General features: G+C 36.1%; 1 protein-coding gene across 6 annotated transcripts in view; it reads left to right on the forward strand.

The window, feature by feature from the left end:
• The window catches only part of UNC5D (unc-5 netrin receptor D), a 531,156-nt gene that overhangs the window by 92,861 nt on the left and 424,190 nt on the right, over window positions 1-14,105 (forward strand). The window lies entirely within an intron of this gene.

Below are 14,105 nucleotides of genomic sequence, written 5' to 3' on the forward strand. Positions count from 1 at the left end.
AGCCAGAGAGGGCATGAGGAGGAGGGGCAGAGAGAGAGGAAGAGCCAGACTCCATGGTGAGGAGCTAATGCTCCATCCCAGGACCTTGGGACCACGACCTGAACTGAAGGCAGATAATTACCCCCCTGAGCTGCCTAGGTGGCCCTATCACATTTCTTACTCAGTCTTGAGTGCTATCATGGGGAGGAGATAAGAAAGGAGGGAACTTTCAGAATAATGTATGGCATTGTCGCTGTGTAGCTGATGCTTCATTACACGGAAAGAGTAGGGTCCCTCTGTTCTGCTTCTGTGGGCTTTGTCTGGCTGACCATGCTTGACCTGAGGGTAGGTTTGTTGGAGATGGAAATGCCAGAGGAATTAGTGCAAGAGAATTGCTGGATAAATACCCCAAGGCAGGGACAGCTCTGAAAGCATCTAACAGCCTCTCTCAGAGGTTCCCAGCAGGATTGGGCCCCATGGTGCAGAGTAACCTGCTCAGATCTGTATCCTGTGTTGGCCTCCTTGTCCTCCTTGCTTCCTTTCAATCACTGTACCTACGGGCATTGCTATTATGCATTTACGTGCCAGTGTTTTCTAGCAATACATCCTAAAGAAATCCACTTTCACTTAGATCCTGTCTCTTAGGTTACTTTGGGCTTGGGGAGTAAAAAACTTAATGCTAGGAAACTAGAATGAGCACCTAAGAAACATTTATATAGCAACTCAACATTTTAATGACTCTTTGTGAAGTATACTTATTTTATTAGCAATGACTGTTCATTATAGGAGAATTAGAAATTTCATGTACCAAAACGTAAAAGTTTTAAGTCACATAGCATCTAGAAGTGAACATGGGGATCAGATCACGTACCGTCTTGTACTGCTAGCCATGACCTCCCAAGTCTAGTCTTAGAGCTGCGTTGTGTTCAAAAGGACACATCCATCAACGGAGAAGCAATTAAAGTAGCACAAATTCTTTAATTGTAATTCTTGGAATATTTAAAGGTTAGGTATGTGAAACGTGGCAATTCAATTCTAACATATCCTTTTGTTCTGTTCACACCTGTCAAATTCTAGGGTAGCTCCTGCACTTTTTTTTTTGAGTAGTACAACTTCTAAAACTCACTAAAAAGAAAAAAAAAAAAAAAACCCTACCCAGAATCAGATTGATATCAATTATCCTCTACTCCTATCCTTTTTGTTTCTAAATTTACATGATATCAGAAGTCTGAAAGAAGGGTCATGTGGGTGGCTCAGTTGGTTGAGTGTCTGACTCTTGGTTTCAACTCAGGTCATCATCTCAGGGTGGTGATATTGAGCCCCACATCAAGGCTCCCTGCTCAGCAAGGAGTCTGCTTGAGATTCTCTCCCTCTCCTGCTGCTCCACTGTTTTGTGTGCTCAGGCTCTCTCTCTCTCTCAAATAAATAAATCTTAAAGAAAAAACAAGGAAAAGAAGTCTGAAAGAAAATGTCTGACTAGCTGGAACTCTACTTAGAAGTTTGGGAGGAAAGTAATTGTGGAAGCAGATCCCTAGGTTCCCTTAGCAGGTTGGGGGGGCTTTGGCGATTGAAGACATTAATTGATTAATAATGTGTTCTATTACACAGATATTTATAACATGCTTTATTTTTCTGTGACAGATTTTTTTTCACTTAGCAATGCATGAATACTTTCCTTTTTAAAATAATTATGTATCATCACAGCTTTTGGATTTCATAGATTCAATCAAAGACTTTATCATAGATTCAGTGAAAGACTAATTTGTTTGCCCAGTCTCCTACTGGGCATGTATGGTATTTCCATTTTTTCTCCTATAATAAGTTATGTTATGTACATATTTATGCACTGATTTGATAATTTCCTTAGGATCATTTGCAGAAGTGGAATTACTAGGATGGAGATCACAATTTTCAAATATACTGATCTATGTTGCCAACTTACCTTCCAGCAGTAGATAGCTATGGTGATTTTGCCAGGACCTCAAAAACCCAAGAGTTCATCATTCTATCTTAGTCTTTTTTTTTTTTAAGATTTTATTTATTCATGAAAGATACACAGAGAGAGGCAGAGATATAGGTAGAGGGAGAAGCAGGCTCCTCGCAGGGAGCCTCACGTAGGACTTGATCCCAGGACTCTGGGATCGTGACCTGAGCTAAAGGCAGACACTCAACCTCTGAGCCACCCAGGCATTCCCTATCTTAGTCTTTGTTCATCTGATAGGCAAATAACAAATAAATCAATAAATAGTTGTCTTGTAAAACATGATTGGTTTGTTTTTTTACCACTCTTAATATTCATGATTTTTTTGGTATGTTAGAAAATTCTCTTTTCATTGGGCAAGTTGCTTTTCTGTCTGTAGCTTACTTTTTCAATGAGGTGTTGTTAGTCTCAGGGTTTTGTGGTAGAGTGCTTAATAGAGAAAATAAGTTTTCTCTTTATCTTGGAAATATTTCCCAGTTTGGGCATTTTTCTGTTTATTTTTTTAAAGATTATTTATGAAGAGCAAGAGCATGCATGCAAGCCAGGCAATTGAAGGAGGAGGGCGAGACAGAGGGGAAGCTGACTCCCAGCTTAGCACAGAGCCCATTGCAGGGCTTTATCCTAGGACCCCCTAAACCGTGACCTGAGCTGAAACCAAGAGTCAGATACTTAACTGAGCAACCCAGGCACCCCTGGCATTTTCTTTTTAAACTTTTATATTGGCTACTTGCAGAGTTATACTTTTAATAAACAAATTATTTTCTTTGCTGGTTGATTCCCTTTTACCTTGTGGCTACTACAGGCTTCAGTTCTTCCAGTCACAGCACCCGAGGTAACTTGCTGTCTGTGGTAGCCACTGTTTGTTTTTCACTGCGTTAGATGTAGGAAGGCACTTACAATTCTGTCGCATTGCCATTTTGAACATAAATGAATTTGTTTGCAAATACCCCTTAGAGACTACTTTTATCATTCTCCTGGCTTAGAGTTAGTTACTTACACAGGAGTGTCAATATAAGAAAGGCCTCGTCCAATACAAAACAAATAAATAAAAATAGATGGCAATGCCAGTATCTGGGCCAGCTGTTCACTCACAATTGAGTTGCCCAGTAGTGAGAGTCTGCTGCATACATAAGGCCAGATGACCTGGGCTACTCTCCACATGCAAAGCATATAATTGCCTTGAGTCTAGGGTCAATGTTGGCAGTAAAAGTACATGATCTCCATGATTCTGCTTGGAGAGAACTTTACCCTCTTCTCTGTCGTTATTTTGGGTTCACATGCATTGGCTCAGATACTGTGCAACTGTAGAAGACTGTAAATGATATTCCTTGATATGCTGAATAGCTGTGCAGGAATATAAATGATATTTATGAGGAAGTTGGGAGTGCTTTAAATATTGTGAAAATGCTGACTTTGACACATTGGGGATAATGATGCAGAAACAGTAGGCTCTTTGTAAACTGTTTAATGGCAACAATTTTCTAAATCAAAGCAATCTACCCTTTCCCACATACAATTTCATCTCCAACAACTACAGTCTCATAAAGAGGTTTACTACATAGAATCTTTTGCTTTTTTGAATGGTTATCCGGTACTCTGATGCTTCAGATCATTTATGTTTTATCTTTCAAAACCTTTGAAATGTTACTAGGGGGTTGGAAGGGTTTGTCTTTCTGGCCAGGACATGGTATTGTTAATTGATACAAAGTTTATGTAAGAAGCATAGATTTCAAAATGTGAGATGATGTTCTTATGTTAGTGTTTAATATCCTAGATAAATATTAATACTTACCTAAGTGGGTTCCTGTGCTTGTATAGAAATAACATAATGGTAATAATGTACATATGTCTCTAGCCTATTGAGTAAAGTGTTTGCTATGGTAAATGCCAAAAGGGTTACATAGTGCAACTCAATTACATTTAATGTTTCAAATATGGCAGGGTTTAATTTGTATATTAACTTCTAAATTTGCTAAATCATAGGCATTTACCTCAAAATGCATATTTTTTTCCATGCAGGAGCCGGAAAGAATTCTTGTAATCTAATTATATTTGATTGTATCCAGTGGTGTTTACATTTCATAATGCCTATATTTATTCCTGACCTGCTGGATCTTCATTTCATGAGATTCTTCAAGAATTTTCCATGACCCTTTTGCTAACATGTGAAGAGAAAATAAGTTGCTATAAGATAGCCGAAGTGTGAGAGAAAAATGCCTCCTAGAAAACACTTAAATCTTCCCAAGGGAACCTTAAGAGAGCTTTCCTACTAGGTGGCAGAGCATTTCTAGAAACAAAAACTCTGCTTTACTCTGCTTTAGGTACATTTGAATAACACATCTCAGTGTTAGTAAGCTTCCTCTGACTCCGCTTTCATTTTCATTTAAAGAGAGGGATTTCTTTTATTTGGGAAAGTAATTTTCATCATCTTTGACAGTGTAAGGCATGGGAAGAAAAGTAAACGTAGCTGTGTGCTCAGAAACACAATATGCCAACTTTATATCTCTGGGACTTTGCTATAAACTTTTATTTTAAATGTTCTTCTGTGTGCTCACAAAAATTTAGAGGATATTGAAACACGTATTAGATTTTTTTTTTTTACCTCAAACACTGAATAAAAACTCATGCATGAAAGTGCCTAATAAAATGGATAATGTCCAAAGGAAGGAACAAGGGTTTTATGATTTTAATACACACCTGACAGCCAAAAATTAAGTTAAAAAGTGGAGTCATCTCTTTGTGAGGCATATCACCAACGAGTTGAAAGATAAAGAAGATTTGCACATGTAATTTCTGGTGGTCTTTAGTGTCTCTCTGTAGTCTACCCTGACCTTCTAGGTCATGGTACATATTCTCTGTGGAGGAGTTCCAAGCTATTCTCATCCTGTTGAAATTCTTGAAAGAAGAAAAAGTATTCTGTATGTCCAAAAACATTTTGCTCTACTTGATGCTCCCTTCCTATTTTGTATATTCTCCTGGGGAGAAAAGGAAATGAGCTGTAGCTTGGTGTAAAGTAGATGGCAGTCATGATATCATCATTATTTAGACTAGTAGGAACTGACAGAGGAACCGTGTGGAAGCAGTCATTGTCTTTGTGTGGAATTGCAAATCAGATTAGAGACTTCCAGTGATAATGACTAATTAAATATATATTTATATAGAAAGTAATGAAAACTGATGAGGGCTGCAAAGATTCGAAGAATCAACATAAAACCCTGGTGACATGTGGAATTCAAGGTGTATTTTCATTTTTAATCATATGTGCCATTTTGCTGCTTTTTTTTCAATATACAGTTGGACAGTGTATGCATTATGTTGTTGGAACAGGCTAAGTGGTCAAAAGAAATTGGAGGGATACTATATCAGAGAAGAATTTCTGATCATCTTCAGGAAAAATATAAAACCATGGAATAAAGATAAAGATATATATACACATATAGCTATAAAATAGATATTAGTATATATGTATAAATATTGTACAGTATCTTCATAGAACCAAGAATTTTTAAGCTTAAATATTAAGTGTTTGATACAATAAAAATCAGATAAAAATTTTGTACTGAATGTACAATGGAATCAATTGCTCATTTGGACTGTAGATAGTAGAGTGTTACTCTCCTAAACATTATCTTCTTATTAGAATTATAATGAGTTTGTTCTGAGTCAGTAAGCCTTCATGATTCCTTCATATGTACCTCTTTTTAATTTTTTTTCCCTAATGATTTTATGTGTCAGATGTTGGCATCCACAGCCATGATTTTCTCTTTCTGTTTGTGTTTGTTTCTGTAAAACCACCCTGGATCTCTTCAGAATAACATAATACATCAATGTAGACAAGACAATTTATACATTAGAGCACAATAGCCACTATTCCCTGGGTTAATTGAAGCTTGGCAGAAGTGGAACTAAAATTAAGCAAATATAAGAGAGGGATGTTTGCTACCATTAAAATGATAGTGAAGAACAACTTAATGTTTTGGAAAATGGCTTTGGAGGCTTGTAATGTGAGTGTGGTCAACAGATCACACCAACTGACAAGTTAAATAATTGACTCATTTGGACCAGAAATAGGTTTGTTGTCGCAAAGAGCCTACACAGAGGCCGATTCCGTGAGCAGCAGCCGTGGTGGCTCATGAGCTAATCATCTACCCATGTGGTAGGTAGACTCTACAGGGCATATAATTTAGTCATTGTCTTTCAGAGCTTTGTAACCTAAACTTCTATGTCATAGTGTGTGATGGAAATATGGCAGTAGACCAGTCATCTTTAGTCTATACTCAGTTTAATCTAAATACATTTATATGGACACTTTAGTTGCAGCTGATGTGCATTCTCTGGGAATTGAGAATTCTCCTAAGAGTACTGATGCAAAATTTTTACTAGAATCACCATAATTGGTGTCATCCCCTGTCCCCTCCACTCCTCCTCCAGTATACCTAGAGCTCATTCTCTTAAACCTGTGATGTGATTCCTTTAGGGTTTGATTGGAGAATATTTGAGTGCCATCATGCATTGTTCAAACTCCCAACACATCCCTCCTTGCTAAGTCTACTCCTATGAGCCTTGATGTGGTGACGGGTAGCAACGAGAGAAAGTGACCTGGCCTCCAGATCAGTCCTCCTCATACTTTATGACTGTCATCCTAATTTGTAATTTTTGTATGATGATTTTAACTCTGTAGAATGCTCTAGAATTCAATTTACATTATACTGTGCCCAAGGAAGTCACATGATGCAAGAACAAGAAAAGTTACAGAAGACTAATGAAGGTCTAACATAAGCAGAACCGAGTAACATGTGATTGGTGTTAAGGAGAAATACTGTTTTATTTTACCTATCTTTATTTGGGTTTCTTCAGATTGCAGAATTAATACCTCTTTGTTTTAATGAGCAGAACAAAGCAATACAAAGATGTATAAGGGCAAAACTGATCTGATTCCTTCCCTCCCTGGGATTTGATCCCAATCTCCTCACCTGATACAACCAATATCGACAGCTTGGTGTTTCTCATTACACCTTTTAAAATTGTTCATACGACTATATTAAAGTAGATTTAATTCCCATATCATTGATGGCATTGTTTTACTAAAATAAAATAATTGTTTACATATTAGTGTAATTTGCACGAAAAAAATGCATCATAGAGTGAACAAAGTCATGAGCACAAGACATGTAAGCAGATAAGCAAAAGCCTGGCATACTGTGAGGTGCATTTGGGAGAGAAGCGAGTTCAATAATTATGAAGCCTATTGCATGCAATAAAATAAGAGGGATATACCAAATTAATTATTCAGTATAAATCAGCTTCTTTGTTTCTAGTACTGAAAGATGTAGAAATGCTATGAAGAGCTGTAAAGCAGCCTGTGAAAATCAGTGTCAGGTTGCCACACTGAGTTGCTCTCATTGGGTCATGAGAAAAGGAATGTTAAACAACAGTGAAATGTTAGTTCTTTGTGATGAGAACGACAAACATTAATTGTTCTGATAATTCCAAATATTGGAAAGGATATAGAGAAGAGGAACACTTAAATATGTACAACTAAGAGTAAAAATTGGAAGTTTTTTTTTCATTATCTAATAAAGCTGAAGGTGTGTGTATATCCTAAATCCTGTATTTCTATATTAGAAATGTACCTGAGACAAGAGATTATCAATAGTTTGTCTTGGGAACCATTAGAGTTTTAAGAATTGAGAACCCAAAGGAAGCTTTTATTTATAGAGGTTTTATCTATTGATCTTTACCAATATTAGGTGTTAAATTTTAGACAGCTTAAAGATATTTATCATTATATTTAGAAATAGTAAAAATAAGTGCATTCCATATTATCATAAATGGCATATTCTTATGAAAAACAGTCATGTTTTCCAAGATAAATTTACTAAAAATGTGTTATTTCATATTTTTGCACATCTCTTTGATGTTTGGCATAATAGGAAACAACTCATATCTGCATCTGGAGTCAATCTATTCTGACATCTTGTTTTGATTCCTGTATATGAAGAAAATCTAGCCTTACGCTGATGTATACTTGAAAAGAATGAGTGTTTTAGTAGGCTTTTCAGCATTTATGGGCATCCTTTTTTTTTTTTTTATGGGCATCCTTTTTGATATAACACCAAAACTTGACGAGTGGTGGTTTTGTGAAATTTAGTCAATCTGACACAGCATTAAAGAACTTTTATACTTGATTTATATTCTATTAGCTTGCATTTTGAGTGGGTCTTTACCCATGTATGTATTTGTAACATTCTGTGATGGTCAGTTAGAAAATATTGGTCAATAGAAATTATTGACCAGAAATACAGATAGAAAATATAGTCAATTACAAACTATTGGCTCACAGAATTTTGCAGATCTTCCAAGTGTTGAAACATTTCATAATGCAATATAAAAATCACTTTTATTAACATTACTACTGATTTCACCTGAAAGGACTTTGAGTATCAGGGAACTGTAAAGTTCACGGTGGCAGGTAAAAATTTTCAGGAATTCTCATTTTCAAAGGAAAGCACAAATTCTGTTATTAGTGATGAGTTCTGTCAGTTTCTTTTTGAAGTGGTAATCTCACTGTTTATTTTGAGAAAATTTCTGCTAAATACCCAATTTTGAATAATATCTTTTCATTTTTTTTAAGATTTTATTCATGAGAGACACAGAGACAGAGGCAGAGACCTAGGCAAAGAGAGAAGCAGGTTCCTTGCAGGGAGCCCGATGAGGGACTTAATCCCAGGACCCCGGGATCATGACCTGAGCCAAAGGCAGAGGCTCAACAACTGAGCCACCCAGGTGTCACTGAATGATATTTTTGTCAATCTTCTTTCAAGTAGAATATGGGGTTCTATGAGAAAAACAAAACAAAACAAAAAACTGGTTTAGCTTATAACTAGTTACATGAGGGCTTTTCCTATATACTAGTATCCCAGTCTTATATTCAGCAGAAGGGCTTTATGCATAGTTTTTGTTATTAGAAATACATGTATTCAAGAGTGGAGATCTAATAGAATGAATGATGTTTACTGCTTTATCAAGAGCCTGAGGCGGGCACCGTTTTGGGTGTAAGGTGTGGTGGTAAAAAATACAATGATGACAAGTAGGCTTTGGTGCCACTGTATCAATTCTGTTAAGGTGCTAAGGTGCTCCAAGTTGAAACCACCATGATTTTATACCGTAAGTTCAATGTCAACCCAGTGAAAGGAGAAATTTTAGTGTTCTTGGTGAAATACTTTTTTCTTCCTGGATCCCTTAAACGAGTGTTGGAACTCCCGGCATTGTGTCAACCACGTTTTCAGAATAATGGCTTAAGAAAACCTTGCACATATTCACTAAACTGTATGTACAGATATGTTTTTTTGTTCAGTTGTGTGTAATAGAAAAATACTCAGAAATACCTTCAATGCTCATTAACTTGGAGATGGATAAATAAGTTGTAGTATGGTCAGAGCATGGGGTTCTATCTCTAAAGCATGTTAGGTAAAAAAAAAAGAGAAGTGAAAAAGATTATAGCCAACTGATGTGATCTCCGTGAGGCTGGGTATCTTTGTCTATTTCATTCATGTGTGCATCTTAAAGAACTAAGAGTGCTCAGCACACCATAGGCACTCAGTAAGTTTTGTTTTGTTTTGTTTGTTTAGAGAGCTAGAGCTAGAGAGTGTGAGTGAGTGGGGGGGAAGGACAGAGGGAAAGAGAGAGAGAATCTTAAGCAGGCTCCATGCCTAGCGTGCAGCCCTGTGTGGGACTCAAACTCATGACCCTGAGATCGTGAGCTGAGCCGAAATTAAGAGTCCGTCTGACACTTGACCAACTGAGCTACCCAGTGCCCCCTCAGTAAGTATTTTTTTTTGACAAATCAATAATTTCCATTAATAAAATTTCAAGAGTGTGGAAAACTACTAAACAGTACAATGTTTAGGAAAACACTGAGGGAATAATAAACTCCTTCCACCCTCCCTGACTTTGGATTTTAAAACTCATGTCTAGCTTTAAAATGGACTTGAACATCGAGAATTCATATTTTTTCCAAATGATTGTTTTGGCATAATTATTAGGAACAGTCAAATTTCCTATCCTCCATCTTCCTTGTAAGTCTTCATGAAAAGTGAAGTTTATGGTTCATTCCATAAGTCAGGAGATGAAGGGAATTATGTTTAGAAAAATATGTTAGAACATGCTGTTTTCTATTTTTGCATTGGTTTTGCCTTACAATCTGTGCACCCTCTTGTCTTGTGACCATCAAGTGCTTGTGGGTTATTGCATTTGCTGCTGTTTTTGTTTCCCTATATTCATGAAGTGGAAAATGTTCAGGTTTTATTTAATGGGGAATGGCGGATTCTGAAAATTAAAAAAGGCCTTTTAAATAGAAGCTTATGTTTTGAGACTCCATGTTATTCTGGTGAGGGGGATATTTCTTTCTACTGGTTGTAAAAAGAGCAAAGTATGTGTGTGTGCGCATATATTTATTTTATTTTATTTTTGTATTTAAGCTTTACAGACAGCCAACTTGAAAACATTGGCATAAGTATGCATCAGTTTTTAATGGCTTAAAATCAGGTGTGGGAATCCACGTGTATGGAAGTACTTATTAACAGAGGCCACATTTCCAAAGACATGAAAATTTTTTTTTCCCTAAAAGATCATTAAAATTTTTTTTCTTTCTTTACTCACCTAGTCCCCACATAGCTCATGTAACTTTTAAACAGTTATAACTTTTAAAAGTTAGAGGTGATCTTATAGAGAGATTTCTAAAATATTCCTGATAGTGGCATTTAAAGCAGCTGAACTCAGAATATTAAATATATCTATACATTTTATAAAGCTGGACAGGTTCACATATGCCAGTGTAAATATTTTTCAAGTCTCATATAATATGGCAAGTGGCACCATCAGAGTAGCATCTTCCTTGCTAAATTATAGTCAGAGCCATTCTACCTATGGTGTCCTTAAAGATTGCAGAACCAAACAACTGCTTTTCTGCACATAAAGACTAAGAATTATTATCCCTGAGGAAGGAAAAAAATTCATTGCTTTAAATAACTACCACCTTCAGAAAATGAAATTTACTAATTTCCTTGTCCCGAGGTGACATTCATCAGGCAATTGACTAATATAAGAAATGGTTTGTGTTAGTAGGATTATAAATGACAAAACTTTTATTCTATTTAAAAAATTATCCATAATTTAAAAATGCAAGTTAAAATATGGAAATACCATGTTTCCCCTTTTAAGATCAATAAAGGATTAAAAGTTTGATGATAACTGGTGCTGGTGTTGGCAAGGATATGGAAAATGGGCAATGTGTCCACTGAGAAATTGGTAGTGGACAACTATCTTGATGGTAAGTTCTTAATAATTATTAAAACTCCTTAGAAGTGATTCATATATTCCCTTTTTTGAAAATTTTCCAGGAAACAGAAAATAATAGTGTAAATATAAAAAGATGTTGTTACATAAGGACACATCTAAGTATTTTTAGTATTTGCAAAAATGAAAAATAGGCTAAATCCAACATTAGGGAGTTGGGGGACATCTGGGTGGCTCAGTGGTTGAACGTCTGCCTTCGGCTCAGGGTGTGATCCCTGGGGTCTGGGTTCAGGTCCCTCATCGGGTTCCCTACAGGGAGCCTGCTTCTCCCTCTGCCTGTATCTCTGCCTCTCTAGTCTCTCATGAATAAATAAATAAAATCTTAAAAAAAATTCAACATTAGGGGGTTGGAAAAATATATAAATTTAGAGGGTATTATGTAACTATTAAAATAAGTGTATAGTTTTATAGTTACAGTTATTGATACAGAAGGATGTTCTTTCAATGGTAAACAAAATGTCCAATTTGTTATTAAATGTCCAAATTTTTATTATTATATATAAGTGTATAGTTCTATAGTTATTGATACAGAAGGATGTTCTTTCAATGCTAAACAAAATAATGTACAATTTGTTATTAAATGTCCAACAAATGAAACAAAACAGGAAGGATACACACTTGAGTAATAGCAGCTATTCTGATAGAGGGATGTCCAACAATTTTGGCTTGATTTGGTTGGTCCATACTCTGTTTCCAGGCTTTTCATAGCAATCATTTGTTGTGTATATAATTTTTTTTCTGAACATATTGACACATACACCTATTTGGGAATAGCTACTGATATCAAGATAATTAACACGTTTATCACTTCACATAGTTAACTCTTTTTTTTTTTGAACTGAGAACACTTCAAATGTACTTTAAGGCAACTTTCAAGTATACAATTCTATATTTTAAATTGTAGTCACTATGCTGTCCCTCAGATCCTCTGAACATAATCTTCTTATAACTGAAAGTTTTATACTATACCTCATTTCCCTCTCACCCCAGCCCCTGGCAGCTACCGATTTCTCTGCTTCTGTGAAATCAGTTTTTTTAAAATTAATTTTTTAAAAGATTTTATTCATTTATTCATGAAATACACACAGAGAGAGCGAGAGAGGGAGATGCAGAGACACAGGCAGAGAGAGAAGCCGGCTCCATGCAGGGAGCCTGATGTGGGACTCGATCCCAGAACTCCAGGATCACACCGTGAGCCGAAGGCAGACGCTTAACCGCTGAGCCACCCAGGGGTCCCTAAAATTAATTTTTAAGATGCTATATGTAAGTGATAATATGCATTACTTGTATTTCTCTTGTCTTATTTCACCTTAGTGTAACAGCCACCAGGTTCATCTATATTGTTGTGTCAGGATTTCTTTGTCTTTTTTTTTTTTTTTTTTTTTTTTTTTGTGGCTGTGAATCACACATTCTAGTGGGTATATGTGTGTATGTGTATATATATCACATATTCTTTATCTGTTCATCCATCCATCAAAGGAAATTTAGGTTGTTTCCCTATTTTGACTATTGTGAATAATGCTGCAGTGACATGGGAGTGCAGATATCTCTTTGAGTTATTGATTTCATTTCCTTCAGATATATACCCAGGAGTAGAATTGCTGGATCATTTGGTAGTTCTATTTTTAATTTTTCGAAGATCCTCCACACTTTTTTCCCCAGTTGCTGTACTAGTTTGTGTTCCCATCAGTGGAGCAGGAGGATTTCTTTCTTTCCACATCCTCACCAGCACTTGTTACTTCTTGTTTTTATTTGTTTCCGAGAGGAGCCACATGAACAGATGTGAGGTGGTAACTTACTATGGTTTTGTCAGTCTCTTTAAATTTATTAAGACTTATTTTTTGAGCTAACATATGGTCTGTCCTGGAGAATGTTCTGTGTGTGTTTGAGAAGAATGTGTATTCTTCCGCTGTGAGATGGAACGTTCTGTATGTGTCTGTTAGGTACATTTGGTCTAAAGTATAGTTCAAGTCCATTATTTTCTTATTGACTTTCTGTCTGGATGATCTATCCATTGTTGAAACTGGGGGTATTAAAATCCCCTACTATTATTGCACTGCTGTCTATTTCTACCTTCAGATCTGTTAATAATAATTCACTATATTTAGGTGTTCTGATATTGGGTGTGTATATATTTACAGTTGTTATGTCCTCTAGGTAAATTAACCCCTTTATCATTATATGATGACCTTCTTTATCTCTTATTATAATTTAATGCTGATAAGTTTGCTGTTAGTCTTATCAGGGTTCCACTGTATTAGTCTTTTTTCTCTTGCTGCCTTCAAAATTCTCATTTGTCTTTGATTTTCCAAAGTTCAATTATAATGTGTCTGGATGAAGACCTCCTTAGGTTGAATCCATTTGGAGATCTTTGAGCTTCATGTGCCTGGGATGGCCATACATCTTCCCAGATTTGAAAAGTTTTCAGCCATGATTTTTTTAAAAATAGGTTTCTGATCCCTTTCTCTCTTTGCCTGGGACCTCCACATTGCTAATATTGTTTTCTTTAGTGGTATTCCATAATTCATGCAGGTTTTTCTTACTTTTTTCTCCTTCTTATTCTTTTTTCTTTTCTCCTGATTAATATTGAAAGATCAGTTTCGGCTTTTTTTCCTTCTGGTTGACTGAACCTGCCATTGTAGCTCTGTGTTGCATTTTGCATTTTATTCATTTCATTTTTTCAGTTCTGTAATTTATGTTTGGTATGTGTTGCAGTGCAGACCGGCATCAGTGTTCTCCAGCAATGACGGGTCAAAGCCACAACTTAGAACCTTGGGGTGGGGTACAG

The sequence above is a fragment of the Canis lupus genome, chromosome 15, assembly GCF_048164855.1.
Source record: "Canis lupus baileyi chromosome 15, mCanLup2.hap1, whole genome shotgun sequence".
Classification (NCBI taxonomy): Eukaryota; Metazoa; Chordata; class Mammalia; order Carnivora; family Canidae; genus Canis; species Canis lupus.